Below are 17,228 nucleotides of genomic sequence, written 5' to 3' on the forward strand. Positions count from 1 at the left end.
TGTGGGACATTACTGCTATGGTCTAGAGTTGCTTCAGACTCTTGTGTCTCCTTTTTTGTGGATAGGGATGTATATTGATCATTTCCAATCTGTTGGCCATCGTTTTGTTTTCCATATCTGTTGACATACATTGGTTAGCAGTAGCGCTGACTCTATCAGTGTTTGATTGGAATATCATCTGTTTCTGGTTATCTGTTTTTTGGGAGCAGGGGTCATTTCTTTTATTGCTCCTTCACATAGCTTTTTAGAATTTGAGGTTCATTTTCACATGGCTCTTCATTCCAAATGACCTTCATTTTGTCGTCTCTTTTATATAACTCTTCTGTGTATTGCATGCGATGTCTTTTTATTCCTTCCTGGTCTTTAATTTTGCTATTTTTATTGTCATAGACTGTCCTGGGTCTTGGGTTGAACTTTCCTTTGATTTCCTAGATCTTGTGGGATAGGTCTCTTGTTCTTCCCATTTTGTTGTTGTTTTCTATTTTTTTCCATTGGTCATTGTAGTTTTCTTTACAATTGTACAATTGTACAATTGCATTCATGGTTCTTAGTTTGTTACTATCTTCCTTTTGTTTTGCTTCTTTCCTTTCTTTGATTGCTTGTAGTGTTTTATCTGTCATCCATGGTTTCTATTCTTTGATGCTAGCATCAATCAAATTAATCTTTTTTTCTTCTTCTGAATATTAAAACAGTCCACAGTTTCACAAACCTTTTTTGGTTTCTCTGAAGAGTTATTAAGTCTTTGTTTCTCATAAAATCATATTAGCCTGGGGCTAGTTTTAAAGTCACTAGGAAATCCTAGCTTGTTTGCCCCAGTTTATCTCCACATCACCTGCTGTGTCCAGTGATTGTTGCTGTCAGAATCCCAGTCTGAGCGATTCCTGCTTTCCATGGACCATTCTTCGAGACAGGTAAATATCACCCTTCAGTCCAACCCTCCAAATCCACTATCCTCTTTCACTTTTCCATTTTGGTTACCTCTGTATGCTGGATGTTAGAGTGGGTTTTTTCTCGTATGCATCTTCTTTCATATTTCTTCCAAATAAAAGCCTTCTTAATTCATCCTTGCCTGGAGTCTCTGTAGGTAGTATCAGTATAAAAGGGTGTTTTTTTGTTCCAGAGATTGCCCACTCTCTCACAAACTTAAGTAATATTCCTCAACAATTCAAAGATATATTACTGTATTTAGTGGAGGCTCTCCAAGCTTCATACCTTTGTGGGTAACCCCCCTCCCCCACATTCCTATTAGCACTACACATCCTTTGACTTGCCTAAAACAGCAAGCGATCAAGCAGAGCTATTTGGAAAGCCATGTGATCCAGAAAAAGTTATTGTCATGGTTTTTCAGGAGAGAAGGTTAGGCCCAAATGCCTATGACACAATTCATAGCATAGGCTATCTTAAATGGACCAGGGAACAGACAAAGTCCTGGTCAAGCAAAATTCCAAAGCTGCAGTGGAAATATGACCATAGATGGAAACTAAGTTCTGAATTGGATTTTTATGAATTGTAATACCCCAATGAGATCACCATTGCCTGGAAGTTCTTATCCTAAACTGACCTCTGAATGCAGTGTTTGGCTAGTCAGGTTTCATTTTAGTTGCTGAAATTCACCCACCTGACCGCGATACAATCCCTTTGGGAAAATAAACGATGCATTCACCAGCCACTGAACACGCGACTTCCTTGTTGCCTGTATCCTTTTAGGGCATGAAAATGAGCAGCATGGCTTTTATGGCTATTTTCATTCCACATGAATTCCTCTGCTCAATGGAGACAGCAACTGATACTATTGAACTGTTGAGGTTAGAATGGTAAAATGCATAGCTGTTGTTGTGACTCATTGCCTGCCAATGATAGCTTTCCTTTCATTTTTGTCAATGGTGCCTGAAAAGGCTGCTGCCTGTCAACATACTTATGCCCAGAGTAGTACACATGTAGCAGCTTCAAGCTAATTGGGAGTTCAAGGATGGGGATCATTAGCAGAACCAGGAAACCATTGATACACACTGAGTGAGAGTAACTGACCCAGTGTTACCTAGTCAGCCTCATGACTGAAGGGTATTGGAATTCAGGTCTCTGCAGTCCTAGTCAGACACTTTCATGGCTACACTACATTAACTATATCAAGTTCAGCACATTCTTGAACTGAGAAGCTTCTTCTTGGGTCAGCAATGCAGAGAGGCATTGCTACCATGCAGCGGTGGCAGGGTAAGGTTAAGTTCCTGGTGGGTTCAGGAGAGGCCCATGTAGCTTCCACCCTGCCAGCTGCCCAATCCTACCCTAATGCTCCAAAGCTAGGACCCCTGAATCTGGGCAGTTGTTTGTCCGTGTTGTATTTTGGGAAACACTCCAAGAGCCTTATTGCATTATTAAACAAACCCAGCAGGCAAATGAAAAGACACATGTGTGTTTTTTTTCTCTCTCTCTCCAAATGACATGGTTCATTTTTGTTCTCTTCCAGTTGTAAAAGCATGGGAGAGGGTCGTCAAAGTATCACAAAAGTGAACCATTTGCCAAGCTGGACTAATCCCTTTGGCAAAAATGATGCTTTTACAATGCTCTCCACGCTATTACAACCTGAAGAGAATGAAAGTCATGCAGGAAAAGAGATTCCATCTTAACATTAGGAGGAACTTCCTGAGAGTAAGGGCTGTTTGACAGTGGAAAACACTCCTTCCTCGGAGTGGAGTGGAGTCTCCTTCCTTAGAGGTCTTTAAACAGAGGCTGGATGGTCATCTGTCAATGGGGATGCTTTGACTGAGAGTTCCTGCATGGCAGAATGGGGTTGGACTGGATGGCCCATTCGGTCTCTTCCAACTCTATGATTCTATGATTCTGTTCCTGTGTGGCAAGGGGTTGGAGTTGATGGCCCTTGAGATCTCTTCCAACTCTACAGTTCTATGATTCATGGGGTACCCATACATTGACAGGCAACTTGAAGGCATACATGCACACACAAGTCTAGTTTTACTCGTTGGGGAGTCTGACTTTCTTTCTTTCTTATATATTTATTTATGTATTTAGAAAAGACATAGGACCTGCACAGCAGATAGCAGACATTTTCACACATACAGATTAAGTTTATGTTATGCCTCTTTTCCATAAGTCTGGTCATATACCAAGTTCAGAAAAAACAGGATTTTTAAAACTCAGAAACAGTTTGTTTAAAAACTATAGAGCCAGTCCAGTGACATTCATTATCAGACCTGACCAGCAAGTGTTAAAATTTTCTAATTAAACTATAAAAAAAGTCAAATTTTGGGTGGTCTTAATTCTTATTCAGCATTTAATAAACACATTTGTCTTTTCTTTCTCATACCACACATTTCTTTGTTGTTACAGCTAGACTCTTTCTCAGAAATGACATTGAACAGGCTTGCTTCATGCTTTCCTCTCTTCCAGTATTGTCTCAGCATTTGTGTCTGGGATTAGCAAAGCCATTTCTAATGTATAGCCCATCACGCCTATCTCCCAACATTTTATGGCAGGCAAGTTGCCTAAGCAACTCCTGACAACAATTTACTTTACTATTCAAGTGTTACAGTCGTCCGTTCCCTTAAGTGGGGGATCGGTTCCGGACCCCTCCCCACATAAGGGAAAAAATGCGGATGATCCTTTCTGGACTCCCCCCTGCGTAAGGGAAAAAATGCAGATGCTCAAGCCCCATTCAAATGAATGGGGCTTGTGCCCATAGAGGTGCAGTGGTGGCATGTGGAGCACATACCACGGGAGCATGCGCCATTGTTTTCTTCCAGCACGTGCCTCCCTTCCTTCCGGCACGGCTTCCAGCATATGCATAAAACGTGCCAGCATGTAACGCAAGCACACTGTATTTAGCTTTAAAAAGGCATAAGAAGTTGTAGTGCTAATGAGCATCCTGACTATTCCACAAACCAGGCAGAAGCAAGGAAATACTGCTAAACTAGACATTACCAGTAGACCTCTAGCAACCTGTGGAGTGACTGCCTAGCGTGGGTAGGAGGTATTGCCTTCCCCTACCCTTTTTGCTTCATGAAGCTGCAATGTGCTGTCACAGTGTTGCCATGAAGCTAAGTCAGAGTGTGGGTCACACTTTCTGCCTTGCACTGGAGCCTGTGGGAGAAAGGAATTGGCATCTACCAGCAACTAGGAGCATAACTGCCAGGAGCAGCAGACACAACGGTGAAAAGCTCACTCCTCCCCACTTCATGTGTGTAGCCTCCCCCATTAGGAAGGACCTATTTAGTTTTAAACATAGGGGAATATTTTTGAAATGGTACATTCTCTAATGTCCAAAAATGTATATTTCAGTGTACTATTTGGGCATTTTCCCACCACCATTTGTTTGTTACATTTCTGTTTCTGCATTCTTCAAGGAAGCCAGGACCCACTGGGATGGTGTCACTGACAAAACTGCACAAGTGAAACCCGCGAGTGGCACCCGTTCCACCTGCAACCCTCTTGGACCCCTCAATGTGGCTCCGGAGGGCTGGGAAATCCTCCAGAGATGATTTTTAAGAAAAAGCCTAACACAGGGACAGGAGAATATTTATATCATGTTAGCAGGTGTTCACTAATACAAAGTCAAATGTAGTCCCTTGTCCTCTCTGTTTACATTACATTCTGACAAGAATCTTGTGAGATAAATTAAACTGAGAAATAAAGATTGGTGTGAGATTACCATCAAGTGCCATGATTCAGTGGGTGGCCGCATATGTGCCTCTCCAGTTCCAGTCCAACATTTTCAGTTGGCAGCTGTGGGCATCTGAACATCTGGGCAGCTGAACATGCCGGTCCAATAGTTTCTCTACTCACTATATCAAACAGTGGGGAGCTGAACATGTGCCTTTCCAGTGCCAGTTTAACGTCTTCACCACTCACTATATGAAATAGACACCTTCTCTGTTTAACATCTGTATCTCAGGCAGTTGTTTAAGGAGATGGTTAAAATACCAGTAACCTATTTCAAAAACTGAAAGAACCTCTTTTTTTGGCCTTTGAATCATTTTCTTAGATCAAAGATTTTGTCTGAAAATGCTACATTTGAAGGACAAAACCAAAATTAACATATCCAGGAAAAAATCCTCTTGCAACCTCTTATTTTTTGGTGATTAGAGCAATGGGGGAATTCCATGCATCTGTTTACAAGAATTCAAGGAGGAAGTCACTGTCCCAAACCCATTAAGCAAATAATTAAAAATGATAAGAACAATGAGTAACACTGCAGATGGTGTCAATATTTTGCAGCACTTCATCTCTGGATATACTTATTGCAATGACAAGGATGCATTCCATTATTAGAAATCATTGCTCATAACTTGGTTGGATAGAAAAGGTCCTGAAGGCACAGCACAATGGCACACAAAGCAGCAGAAATGTCAGTGTAGGCTATTCACATACTTCCTGATTACACTCACCCTGATGCTATAATATGTATAGACATGAATCTGAGTTCATGACAACAGGTTCCCACATGTGGATTTTCCTGCTGAGTGTCCTCAGATGGTTGCTGTTGCTGTGTTAGTATTATGTTGACATATAGCCAAGTTGGGCAACTGCCAGTAGATGAGGCAAAATAGTCCCTAGGGCGAAACAAACTGGCACGAAGGAGCAGCTGAATCTGCACCCGACCCAATTGCCCCGGCCTGCAGCAAACACATGCTACGGCCCTAAGGGCACCTCCTGCCACAGTCCCACATGGACTGTGGCAAGGAGCAGAAAAGATCCGCTCCTTTTGGGACTGGTTTTGGCTGCCTCAAGCCAAAGACACCACACCCCTGAGCATCCGGAAGCCACCCCTGTCTGCCTGTCTGTTTCAGGCCTAAGACTCCCAGTTTCTCCTAAATTTTAAAAAAATTGATGATGATGATGATGATGATGATGATGATGATGATGATGATAGCACACAGGATCTGAAATTAGCTCAGAAATAATCCTTAATCTCATCCTTGCTTATTAAAATTGGTCTCCATAGAATGAAGGAACTAAAAGTCAATTCATTTATCCATTCATTAAAGGTTACAGAGCTGTATTTCACAAACTGATTTATAATACATGTCATCAAATACTATAGTCATTATTTCCATTTTACAGGTTGCAGCAGTATCACCACATATATAGAGAGTTTGAATTTTCTCTCAAGGGAGAATAGCATAATACAGAAGAAAAGTAACCACTTCAGTTTTTCTTGGGATTTCATGGTCCAAGTAAATGTTTGGACCTTTTTTCAAGATGTTAAACAAGGGAGATCTCTTTTAAAATACAGAGTGGCTAAAGGCCCCCCATTTTCTTTTGCTAACATAATCCAGGCGTGCCACTAGGGAGGTGTGGGACACACTAGGTGACATCCTAAGGAGGGGTGACACCACTACTCCCCAAGCATTTAGCTTTTGGCAGAAATAGGCTGTAGCATTGGCCCGCCCTCTTTAAAACACTGAAGATATGGTATGAGTAGGGTATGTCTCAGGCCCAGAACAGATGGTCCTGAAATGCCGTGCTGCCACCGATACTAGGGTTAGGGACCACACACCAACAGCACAGTCCCTAACCCTAGCACGGCACAGCGGAGGCCTAATGGCGATGTCCCGTCCACACAGGTGCCATCATCTGAGTACCCAGATATTTGGAGGCAATTAGCTTACACTTTGTAAACCTCTTAGGGAGTGCTTAAGTGCACTGATAAGTGGTATAGAAATGTACTTGCTATTGCTATCTTGACGTAAGTGACACATAGCATATAGACATTGCTGCATGTAGCTTCCGTCATGAGTGCACCATTGGCACATTCGTGATGTGTGCCCAGAGACCCCCAAAGAACTAGTTTTTTCCATGTTCCTTTTGGGGCAGAGGGATGCCAGGCAGTTTGGCTGCTGAGGTGTTCCTCTGGAGGGAAACAGGCTGTCGCCACGCCGTCCCTTTGAGGTGGTCTGCCTCGGGCCTCAGTCAGAAGAGGAAGGAGAAGCCACAGGTTTTAAAGTAAATTTAAAACTTAATTTTTTAAAAAAATATATAAAAATTTAAAAAAAATCAAAATGTTCTATTCTTTTAAAATTTTATTTAAAAAAGCATATTTTACCAAATCTTCACTATTATTATTATTATTATTATTATTATTATTATTATTATTATTACCCCGCTCTTCACCCAAAAGGCTAGCAGAGCGGCTACCACATGAAACAATGTACATGTAAATACATTTAGGCTGCGCATGTGATATTGTAATTTAAAGGTATAATTTTCATTTTCCTGGCCATGTCACAACTATTACCATTAAATTCAGTGATAGATTTATAAGTAATACGCCGCACACACACACACACACACAACCCAAAACATTACTAAGGATTCTGTATGGTGTGGTATGGCAGGAAGTCATTGAAGTGGTAGGTGACACCATGAGTTACTGCACCTGGTGACACCAACTCTAGTGACACTGCTGATCTCTGGAACTCTAATCACTGCAAGACAGAGTTGGAAGAGACCACAATGGCCATCCAGTCCAAGCCCCTGCCAGGCAGGAATACACAATCAAAGCTATCGAGCCTCTGTTTAAAAACCTCCAAAGAAGGAGACTCCACCACACTTCAAGGGAGTGTGTCCCTTTCAGAATTGTAGGATCGAAACTGGACACAGTATTTTAGATGAGGCCTGAACAGAGCAGAATAGAGTGGCATTATTACTTCCCTTGGTCTAGACACTCTACTTCTATTGATGCAGCCCAGGATTGCATTGGCCTTTTTAGATGCTGCATCACACTGTTGACTCATGTTCAACTTGTCGTCTACTAAAACTTCTAAATACTCTTCACATATAGACTTGTTAAGTCTTTTTAAGCCATCCTGTATCTATAAATTTCATTTTTTTCACCCTAACTGCAGTACTTTACATTTCTCCCTCTTGAAGTTCATTTTATTAGTTTTGGCCCAGCTTTCTAATATATTAAAGTCGTTTTGAATTTTGATCGTCTCCTCTGGTTTATTAGCTACCCCTCCTAATTTGGTGAAGAGATACTTCAGGAATTTATACACAAGGATCAAAGTGGGTTTTTTTATCAATAGGGAACTGAAGGGTAGAACAAATGGGTAGAAAAGAGCTGCCCGAGTCCACTCCAGATGGAAGCAGGTTGGACCCCTGGCGTCTATATGGTCCACAAGTGGTGGATGCAGGGACTGACCAGCACTACCAGTTGGACTATCGCAGCTCCTTTTCTTTGCTCCAGTCCAAGAATTGGAGCATGGCTTCAATGTGGCTCCTGGCACTTTGGAGGCATGCATCATTTAAACAGCACATCTCCAAAGTGGCTGGAAGCCATTCATTTGGCCCATCTGTTTGGGCCCTGGGACAAATGGATGTTACTGAACTGTTAGATAAACTTAATGAAAAAGAAGCAGAAGAAAAGGCATTTTATAACTTGATTTGGGACTTTTTATTTGCAAAAGAAAGATTTTGGATTCAATTTTATTACTTGGATAAAAGCAATTTATAGTAATCAATTTGCAAGAATTTCAATTTGTTTGTTTGTTTATTATGGGATTTATACCCTGCTCTTCAGTCCTACAATTAATGGATTGTTTACTAGACAATATAATATTCAGGAGGTAAAAAGGCAGTGTTATTCTCTATCACCATTATTTTTTATATTGATACTGGAAATTTGAGATTAGAATCAAAATTAGATCAAAATTAAGGGTCTGAAATTAGATCAAAATTAAGGGTCTGAAAATTAAGAGAGGTTCAATTAAAGAAAGAGCTAATGATTCTACTGGAAGATCCATCGGAATCTCTACACTGTCTCAGCCTGAAACACTGAAAGACTTTGGATTAGTTTTAGGATTCAAAGTTTATAAATAAAAGACTAAAATGTTGACCAGATGGGCCAGGAAAATACTGGCTTGGCCTGTGCTTTCCTGCCTTGGGTGCTAACTCAGATCAGTCTCTGGACTGGCATGGGGATGGGCAGGTGTTTACATGCCCACCCATCTCTGCAGCGCCGACCCAGTACTGCCACAAGCCCCTTAGAAATGCATGAAGTTTCTTTGTTTGGTAATTGTTGGTAGTGTGCAAAATCTTGCCAAGAAAACCTATGCTACATTTGTCTTGGAGTTGTCATAAACTGGAAATGACAAGGAGGCATACAACTACAATCTGTGAAGTAACCAGAAATTTTTTACAATAAGATTTTTTTGCACAATTTTTTGCACATGATTTTTGTGCAAGCTTGCTGTTTTACCCACATAGTTGTCTAGAAATGTGTGTGTGTGTGTGTGTGTGTGTGCACGCGTGCAAAAAGCCATGACTCTCATTAAAAAATCCACATATATTTTTGTACAGAATACCATCTTGAAATGCCAGGATGTACAAATACCAAGCAAGAACAGAGCAGAAGAGAAACAATCAATATTTAATCCCTAGTACAAGATAATGCTGAAAATGGCTGTCCTTTAGATCTCTTCTACCATTCATTCCACAGATGAATTGAATACATTTTTACTCCTGAATAGAGCATCTACAAGATAACCCAACAGCTTCTGAGTGGATGTCACAAGTGGCTTCCAAACACTGGGGTAGTCTTCCCCATCATGGAGTTGTAATTGAAGATACAATGTGCCCGTGTTATATGCAGCTTTGAACATATGTGCAAAGCCGCATGGGAGCGTGCAGGGTGGCGCGTCCCATTCGGATGAATGGGGTGTGTGTCTGCAGTGTGCGCACACCACCGTGCCTCCACATGCACAGTCCCATTCACTTGAATGGGGCTTTAGCATGCACGGTATTTGGCTTATGCAGGGGAGTCCGGAACGGATCCCCCGCATAAGCCAAGGGTGCACTGTATCTGTATTGTGCCAGGGTGAGACATGCTATTGTGCAGAAACACTGAAGGAAGAAGAAATCTAATAGATGATCTTATGATCAGGCTGGGAAACATTTATTACAGATACATATTTTTGCTTCACTTGTGACGGTTGCCCATTTCAGATCCTCTCAGCCACCTGCATTTTTGCACCTGGTTAGCCAAAGAAGGATGCACCGTGTACTGATGGATATCTGCACAAAAGCAGCTTAGTGGGGGAACAGCATGTAAGCACACATTCCTGGCTACAAAGAGGAGGGACTATTAATGGGGGAAAAGAACCAGGTGGATACATTTTTTAAAAATATGCTTTTTATTAATATTAAACAAACAAAAATAAAACAGTCATGTGGGAAAAATAAGATGAGAGTAACAATTAACAAATACAAAGATACAAATACAAAAAAGCAAATTATAATGATAATAATAAAAATAATTTCAGTTTATCGAGTACTTAATATATACAGTCTTCCCTCTGAATTTGTGGGGGATCTGTACCGGACCCTCCCCCCCTGCAAATTTGGAAATCTGTATCTATTCAAGCCCCATAGATTTGAATGGCCACATGCTCCTGTGTGCGCCCCTATGCGGAAGGCATGGGCATGCTCGCCATTAACTTTAACGGAGGTCGCCCCTTTGCAAATAATCAAAACTGTGGATCTCAAGTCCATGAAAACAGAGGGGCAAATGTACAGTATAAATCTGTTCAATTAATTGTTGATTATGTTCCCTACTATAATAAATCTCTGTTTACTCAATTCCATCTCATTGTTGGTTAAAATGGTGTCAAATAGGATTATTTCTGCAATGCAGATTCTTTCCTTATTAGATTCAGAGTTTCAGTTACAACTCCGTCACTACTTTGGTGCAGAAACTAGGACAGAAAGTTTGCTAAAAATGGAAAAGTAACATGTGAGACAGACATTGCTACCAACCCACCAATTCATTTTTATTTTCTTTGTTCCTGCTGCAATACTTAATTTTCTTGGGCTGTCACTGTTTTTGCACACACTGCAACTCCTTTAACTGCCTGAACACAACTTACTGAGTGTACTGCCTATGCACCCGTCTCATTTTCACTGCATTTCTGGGAATCTCACTGGTATTCTCATTCAGGATTCAACATTTTCTTTCCTTCCTGCACAGAATACGTTGCATATATTAGTGCATTTCCCTCCCAAAATGTATGCATTTTATACATCTTTTTACAATTCACATCAGTGTGTGCACATTTTTCAACGGTGCGTATTTTTCTTTCTTTTTTCAAAAGTGCTTATGGTTTGTAGGAGTCTCATATTTGTAGAAGGAGCTTTTCTAAGGTTTGCATGAAACACTGGTCAAGATAAAGCATACTTCCCTCATTTCATCATAGATGAAAACCAGGTCAAATGTGGCCAAGCAACATCAACATGGTTAAGCTGGCTGAAGTTATTAATGAGGAATCACACAGACACTAGTAGCAGTTTGCTTTTTCCTGAATATAGAATATATCTGTGGGCAAGATTCTGCCTCTTCTCCCCTTTCCCCACTGCTAATTGAGTTCTAATTACTTTTGCACTTTGAACTCAGTTTGCAGCAATTTAAACAAGCTGAGGGCAAAGGAAAAAAGTGGGAGAAAGAGAGAAACTGCAGCTGAAAAAGCGGGACCACAGATAATTCATTGGGACAGTCTCTGCCAAACTAAGGGGCTCTCCAGACCTCCCCAAGGGACGGGTTAGAAGTGCCCAGTTTCCCTCCAGAGGGATGCTGCAGCAGCCAAACCACGTGGCGTCTCTCCGAACCAAAAAGAACCCGGAAAAACCAGGTTCTTTGTGGCACGTGGGGACAACGTCATCAGTGTGCCATTGGAGCACTGTGACGCATCCACGATGCAAGCACAGCACCCGGAAGTGTGGACGTGGCACCACATTTGTGTCATGCACACACCCCACGTATATGGACGGCGCCATGTAAAGATGGTGCTATCCATACGTGTTAGGGTTCTGGAGCGTGTGATTGCTATGTGGTCTGGAACCCTAAAATTTGTCCCTGGCCGCTGCAAACCGGTGGTCTGTTCTGGGTCTAAGCAGCTGGAAGGTATATTCCATTGATCAATTTACAGTGGAATCTTGGCTAATTGAAAATTCAAATGTGTACTGTCTTTCTGTTTCACCTAGAAAACTGATGATGCCACTCACCCAAGCCTTCCCAGGCTCTTCATTTCCTCTATGCAAAGAGGCTGGGTTTTTTGTTTTTGTTTTTGGGCCAAACCAGCATGTTCATATTTCAGAGATATTGAAAAGAACAAAAAAAAAAATCCTTGCTAATTCATCTTTGCTTACTCATACTTGACTAGCATAGAATAGTATCACCCAAATCGGTACAGCTGCAAACCACCAGTCCAGCTCTGTGCATTGGCAGAATTTGCATTTCAGCTCACTGCTGGAATGTGGCACAGGGTAAAATTCTTTGTGTGAACAAAAGTTATGACAAAAGAAGTGCCTCTGTTCATTTGGGACCAGCAAATGTTTTTAAAGGCCTTGTTTGCTTTGGCCCTAACACAAAAGTGAGTCTTCCTGCTTGCCTTCGCCTCCCAGTTCTTGTGCCTCACCCCCCCCCTTTTTTTTTTAGAATAAAACTCCCAAGATCCTCCATAAATTTTTCTAAGCTCTGGCCTGTTTTCACAGAGCTGTTGTGGCACAGCCAGGAGAAGCCAGAATCTTAACAGATGTGAAAATCAGTGCTTCACCCGCTGCACATTAGAGTTAGTAATGTGTAAACTGAGGAAGTTGACTTGCAAAGCTGAAACAGTGACAATAGGTCATTGCCTGGCTTGTGTTTGTGTATGTTACCTTTTGGTAGGGAGCACAAGGAGTCAATCATGTGAACTACAATAGCATGCACATTTCTATACCGCTTGTCAGTGAACTCAGCACTCTCTATGCAGTATACAATCTGCCCCCAACAAGCTGGGTACATATTTTACCAACCTACAAAAGGAAGAAGGCTGAGTGAACCTCGGAGCTCTAGGATTGAACTCACAACCTTGTGGCTGCAGTACTGGCATTTAACCACTGTACCATCAGGTACACTATCGGGGTGTGATGGGTATGGCCAAACTGGGTGTCACTGGGATGGGTGACTAGAATGCCATGGGCAAGCCACGCTTGCTGGTCACTGAGCAGCACTGATCCTCCCCGTATTCTGGTGGCAGTGCCATCATCCGCAACTTGGGCTGCGCTGCTCCCCTCTGGACTTCTCATAGAATAATAGAATCATAGAGTTTGAAGAGACCGCAAGGGCCATCCAGTCCAACCCCCTGCCATGCAGCAATGCTCCATCAAAGCATCCCCGACAGATGGCCATCCAGCCTCTGCTTAAAGACTTCCAAGGAAGGAGACTCCACTACACTCCAAGGGAGTGTGTTCCACTGTCGAACAGCCCTTACCGTCAGGAAGTTCCTCCTAATGTTGAGCTGGAATCTCTTTTTTTGCAGTTTGCATCCATTGTTCCGTGTTGTAGTTTCTGGAGCAGCAGAAAACAAGCTTGCTCCCTCCTCAATATGACATCCCTTCAAATATTTAAACAGGGCTACCATATCACCTCTTAACCTTCTCTTCTCCAGGCTAAACATCCCCAGCTCCCTCAGTTGTTCCTCATAGGGCTTCATGGTTTCCAGACACTTCACCATTTTAGTCGCCCTCCTCAGCTTCAGAGAAATGGCTATGCTAGCTCCCGCCTCCTTTGTGATCATAGCGCCACTCTTAGAACATCCCTCCTTGTCTCACCAACCGCAGTCAGAGCCCTGGGAGACAACTGACTAAGGTGCATCATGAGCTGGTTTGATCCCCTGCCCCATCCTCTCCTCCTGCTTCTTGGGTCTTTATCACATTGAGAAATAAACCTAAAATAGATTCGGGGTCGACAATTCAAAAGTGGATGTGCTGGTGGATGGGCAAGTGCAACCTGGATGCAGCCCAGACCCCAGCCAGCCATATTTCAAAAAGGGAGCTTTCTTTTTTTGAAATAAGGCCAGAAAGGCATGGCTGAGGTCTGGGCTGCATCTGGGTTGCATTCGTCTGGCCACCAGCGTGTGCAGTAACATCCGCTTTTGAATTTTCAATCCCGAACCTAATTCGGTTTTATTTCTCCATGGATAAAGTCCTTGGTATCTGCACAGTTGGTTCTCTTATTTCCTGTTTCTCATGCCATTTTCAAAGTTCAACAAAGATGCCCCAAATACTAGCTCAGAGTGGGGAGGGGAAATTCCTCCATCCTTTCCCCCACAAAATGAACTTTTCCAAGCTATGTGACAAGTAGGCTTATGGCATAGTAAGAAAATAATAATATCAAAAATTAATGTAGTATTTTGTAACAGATATTGTACCATATTGTTCTATACTGAGAGAAAAACAGAGTAAAAATTAAACAATGTCTTAAAATAATAATTTTGAACTATGACTGTTCTGAACTTTCAATACACAAATACAGTTTTGCAAAGCAAAGTAATGGTGTAATAACAATAACAATAATGTGCAGTGTCTTAGCTTTGTGCTCACTCTCACACACAAAAACCATGCCTCCAAGAGCTGTCTAGAAACTTCCCCTTTCTTTCTTTTAAAATCCTATGATCCTTTGTTTTGGTACCAATTATTGTATATAATCTTTTTTAAATCATAAGAAAATATTTTAAAGAAGATCATCCTATTTTAAAGATGGCCATAAATAATAAACTACCCTGAGAATCACTTTCACAATGGACTTGTGGGTATGGGTATTTAAAAAGAATTTAAACAATAATTTTTAAGTAAGGAAACCATTATACATTTACTTTTTTCCTGTATTAATCATTGAGGATGAAACAGGTATTTGACAGGTTTGAACTACAAAACATTCCCCTGTTCTGCAGGTGCAGATGGTTATCTTTATAACTTCAAGCTTAACGCTTACGGTTCAGTACTTTTTACTTTTTATACATCTTTTCCTTCCTAGAAAGAAAGGCTGCTAACAAAAATATTTTTGCATATAAAACTTAAAGCAAATTAAAAGTTTACATTTGAATTTTGTGCCAAATTCTTTACAGCCCACTCCTATGCACACCGTGCGCTCACTATTATATGACCTCCAAGCAAATGTGCTAAGGATTGCAACATTGCCTTGCTTTTGGCCTCTTATGAACTATTTTTTTACTAATATATTTGGAGCACCTGTTCCATGTGGGTTGTTTGGCAGGTAAGGAATGCACTGGCATTAACCTCGAAGATGATAAAATCATGCTAGTTAATGCTGAACACTTTGAATTGGACAGTTCAATTTACACCTTGTGATACAAGGGACCAAACTCCGTATTGGTGCAAAAAAAAAAAAAATGGTTAAAGTTCAAGTGGTCAACTATAAATTGGTAAAAGAGAGGAAGTGGAGCACCATACAAAAGGGCTGATTAAAAAGGGAAATGCTAATATATACCTTTATATATCAATTTGGAAAACATTACTACAATTTGAACGGATTGAAACAATCTGTAAATCAATTGACAACTTCACATAAGGCATTCACTGCCGCAGCCCCAAGATTATGGAATGACCTACCAGAAGAGATCCGTCTCATTACTACCTTAGAGGCCTTTAAACAGGCACTCAAAATGGATCTCTTTCGGAGGGTTTATCCACTGAATTGCATATAAAAAGGTTATGACGACTGCTCTTCCTTGACTCTGATTGTTGGCTAATGGACGAATTCTAATTTTTAGAGAACTAATAGGAATTCTTGGTAAATTCAGTGTTAGTATTTTATTGTTGTATTGATTGTAAAATGTACTAAGTATCTTTTAAGGTTGTAATCCCACCTCGATCCATGGGAGAGGCGAGAAATATAAATAAACTATATTATTATTATTATTATTATTATTATTATTATTATTATTATTATTATTTTACCCAATTTACATCTATGGGATTGGCAAAATAAGGGCTTTGCTCCCAATAAGAATTCTGTTCCCATCGATTAAATTTTCCATTCATCTCCAGGTTTCTAGTATTGCAATGTGAGATACTGAAAATCATTCACACCTATAACATTTATAATCTGCTATGTTCACATTCTCTTGGTAACTTTGCCTGTTCCTATTCTTTGGATGTATAAATTGTATTTCTAAATGCTCACCTGAAGTTCTGAGTTACTGTAATGCTATACATTTGGGGACCAACAGAAAATTTAATGGGGGGGGGGGGTATTTGGGGCTAGTGCTTACATTTTGCTCTGCCCCCTATAGCTACACTGTTGCATCTCACTATGACAAAAAGATTATGGCCAAATTTAACTGTGTACTTCAGCTGGATTCTGTTGTTTCTTCCAAACCCTGAACCCTGGAGCCCATGCACACTATGCAATGATAGGGCTATAATTCTATTTTAACTGTTATGACCCATCCTATGGAATCTTAGAATTAGCAGTTCATTGCTGTTGTTTTGTGCCCTTAACTCATTTCTGACAACTGGCGACTCTGCTGGGGTTTTCTCAGTGGGTTTCCATGGGCAAGCAGAGATTTGAACCCTGATATCCGAGAGTCCCAGCCCAGTACTCAAACCACTACATAGCACTGGTTCATTGGCAGTTTAGGAAGGGGCATTTAAAATTATCAGCCAGAGACCTATATTGCCTCACCAAACTACAAATCCCAGGATTCCATTGAATGGAACCATGGCAATTAAAGTGGAATAATGCTACTACAATTTTATAGCGTGAATGGCCCCAAGTACCAACTCAGTCACTAACCCTTGGTCCTCCTACTTTATTCAGTTTCTTCACTATTAATTGTTTCTAATAATGTTGGCAGCATGTTTTTGATGTTGTTACTTATGAATCACTTCCAGCCACTCCTTTGTAAAAAAGAAGAAAATAACTTTTAGTTACAGGGGGGGAAAAACCTATGATGGTATCTCTTTTGGTAGTTGGTTCTAAAAGTTGGTGGTTACAATGCATACTTCCCTTCACTTGTTACAAATTGACTTTCTTCCAGTTCAATCAATAACTTCAGTTACACTTCATCTGTGTTTTACTTTTTTACACACACCTTCCACTAAAACTCATTCATTAGGAGTATAACTCCTATGAAACTCTAGCTTTATTTATCAGTTATAGGTCTGGTACAGATGGGCCAAAAAGGACACCCTCATCATGTGTGAGGAGTGGCGCTTCTAGATGCCCCTCGCCCCTCGCACGTGACAAGGGTGTCCTCGCTGCGTGGTGCCGAATAGACACCATGCGTAGCGATGATGTCACTGCTGTGTGGCCTCCAGATGGAGCCACGCAGCAGCAATGTGGTTCGCCACAGGGCGGTATACAAATTATTATTATTATTATTATTATTATTATTATTATTATTATTATTCATGCCTCTGCCAGCTGTTTGCAGTAG

This window comes from Sceloporus undulatus, chromosome 9 (assembly GCF_019175285.1).
Source record: "Sceloporus undulatus isolate JIND9_A2432 ecotype Alabama chromosome 9, SceUnd_v1.1, whole genome shotgun sequence".
Lineage (NCBI taxonomy): Eukaryota > Metazoa > Chordata > Lepidosauria > Squamata > Phrynosomatidae > Sceloporus > Sceloporus undulatus.